At 33.5% G+C, this 3144-nt stretch overlaps 1 non-coding gene across 1 annotated transcript; it reads right to left on the reverse strand.

Annotated features, from left to right (window-relative positions):
* Nucleotides 1-1016: 1016 nt before the first annotated feature.
* Nucleotides 1017-1125, reverse strand: LOC125191449 (small nucleolar RNA snoR69Y). Its single transcript, XR_007171132.2, has one exon. It is a non-coding gene; the product is annotated as a small nucleolar RNA snoR69Y (small nucleolar RNA).
* Between the last annotated feature and the right edge of the window lie 2019 nt (nucleotides 1126-3144).

Consider the following 3144-nt stretch of genomic DNA (forward strand, 5'->3'; position numbering starts at 1 on the left):
TTCCAGTAACATTATCCACATGTATAATGAAATAATGTATTCTAGATTTATCAACAATGTAACTTAATATATAATTTAGTATGCGCTCTGGAATAAGTTGTTTCTTGCTATTATTTGCATGCCCTTTGTTTCATTATTAACCACTTCCTGTTACATTATCCAATAGGCAAACGATAATAATGTATTGCATAATTGTTTACATTGTAGTCATGGGTATGAGCTCTGTTATGCCAAATGTTTGTGCTATACGTTACAGTGTTACCCCTAATTAGTAACATACAACAGGCTGAACACATTAGGGTAATCTAATAAAAGCAATAATATAAACGGGATGGGACTCATGTTGGTGTGGACATACATTATTCAATTGGTGCTGCAACATTATGCGCTTTTAGTAGAATTATATTTTAATACATGTGTCAAATACAATATTCCGTAGTTGATTTGTAATCGTCCTTGTTTTATCTTATGTACACGGTCTAAGAGGGCAAGAGTAGTTGATGGTGCTGATGATTAAATGTGCTCCACAAACGATACTTATACATAAAAACAAAACAATCAACGAAATTGGACAGTATTGAATTACTATGTGCTAAACAATGTAAATCAAAAAATTGACTAATGTAAATCTAGAGTAATGATAATGTAAATCGTTACTAACTGGGTTGAATAATATGTTACTTAGCTATTACACAATGTCAAATACTGATATTGGCAAACGTTGTATTCATAAATAGCCTCGGTAAGACAACAAGATATATACCAAAAACACGAAATACATTATAGATATATACCAAGTTACATCACCCAAAAACACGAAATACATTATAGATATATACCAAGTTACATTATGTACATCATATTCCTATATTTCAGTCCAACTCCAACAAACATGACGCGATTACATTGCCTTCATGATACTAAAATATTGTCGTGCAAATACAAAAAGACATTAATCACAAAACAATTTGAACAACGTAAATTCAGTAGAAAAATTGCAACAAATTAAAATTAAAAATGGAGTGGCTCAGACGAGAAGTGAGAAAAAAATATTGTCCCTAATACCTTCACACAAAACAAAGGTCTCATAGAGCTGGGATTAGTAATCTAATCATCACTGCCAAACACCATTTTTTTCGTCTATAAACAAAATGTAGATACTAATTCACATAATTGAAATATTTGCTTTGATCGGATGAGAATCCTTGTTCAAAAATTGCGACTTTATCTCCATGAACAGCTACGGACTAGGGCGAAGGCCGAAGGGCAAGAGTGGTTGCCTCCGTAGTGGTTAGAAAAATTGCAACAGATTGTAATTTACAAAGTTGCAATAATTTATAGAACGGAAATGCACTACAAAAATCATACGCATAAACATTTTTTACATTCCTCCATCGTTGATAATCGCGAAATACTCTTGAGATGGTGAACGACGGCACATAACTTCTTACTATGCGTGGTTGTGTTTATGTTTATGGAAAAAAATCTCCAGAGAAAGAGCCTTCCGTGATTTTGATTTTGTTTCAGTTAAGGCGAATCAATCTTGCTAAAAAAAAGAAACGTGAATCATGGATACTTAAAAACTGAAACGTGAATCATGGATACTTAAAAACTGCCAAAATATCAATACCATCCTTACCCTTTTATGCTTATTATAATTATTAAATAAAATACAAATGGCAGCCAAATCCACCGTCAGATTAAGAAATTGAATGGGTGAGATTTAATTGGACATTTGACATAAATTGGGTTATGGATTTGAGCACTCCCATATATATATATATATATATATATAGGGGTGCGTTAAAATGACAACACTCTTAAAATGACACTGTGACACCACGCTAGACTGCAATATCATATATGCCATACTGCAATAGTATAAACGCTAGACTGCAATCTATAGATTGCAGTCTAGCGTATTGGATATTGCAGTCGGGAAAAATTGCAGTCTAGTGTATTGGATATTGCAGTCCGCGAAAATTTACCCTTGAGCAATTTTTATGATTGCCACATGGCAGCTTATTATTCGTCCACATGTACAAATGATTGGCTAGGAATGGTGGTATGGTGTTACTTTAAGAGATGTTGTCATTTTAACACAATCCTATATATATATATATATATATATATATATAGGGATGTATTCAGGTCAGAACGCTAAGTATAAGTAAAACTCAAAACACTTGCAGTCCATTGGATCTTATGATCTAACGGTTAGATTAATGCCACGTGTTATCTAATGATGTAGAATTTTAGACTAATAATGTAGCTCGGATAATAATGTAGCATTTTAGTTTAATAATGTACAGTTTTAGTCTTACAATGTACATTTCCATTCTAATAATGTACCTCGGCGAATAATGTACATTTTTAGTATGATAATGTAGCTTATCACAGCCATCCAATCTAAGGATCTAAGGGCTGTGATTAGTGCTGTGTTTTACACTAAGATGCTGTAAGGACCCTAACACACCCCTATATATATATATATATATAGTTGTAATTAATGTCGAACCCTTCTTAAAGACCGAACTAGAGACCAAATCTGGGCCATAAGATCTAGTTTTTTGATGAGATATGCTGTTGTGCAAAAATTTTTCGCTCTTCATTACAAGCCAATTTTACTTCATTGTATAGGTTTATTACTTCATTCCGTATGTAATACATTGAAACTACAATATGTTTTTACTTGCTTCAAGTAGGTTTTGAAATGATTCAACATATGCTTCATTCGAAATCATTGACATGAGTTTTTACTTTATTCACATTAAAAAATGCAATTTATTCAAGTGACTTTATTACTTCATTCAGAAACGTTATTACTTCATTGGATAAGGGTTTTACTTCATTCTAGTAGGACTTCAAATGCTTCAACACATACTTCATTCAAATAATTTATTATATTATTCCATGTGTTTATTACACCATATCAGCGCCGTAGCGGTGGTGATTAGGGATGTTAATCGGGCCAACCCATCGGGTTCCGGGCCAACCCTATTCAGGTTGCGGGTCAATCGGGTGCGGGCTAATCGGGCTGTGATTTTTTTGGGTTATAAAAGTTCAACCCTAACCCTAAAAGCTCGGGTTTCGGGCTAGCCCAGCGTGCTAATCGGGTTGCTAACGATAAAATTAACATGCGCT

Source organism: Salvia hispanica, chromosome 5 (assembly GCF_029641045.1).
Source record: "Salvia hispanica isolate PSC_SH4W2 chromosome 5, Shi_PSC_v1, whole genome shotgun sequence".
Classification (NCBI taxonomy): domain Eukaryota; kingdom Viridiplantae; phylum Streptophyta; class Magnoliopsida; order Lamiales; family Lamiaceae; genus Salvia; species Salvia hispanica.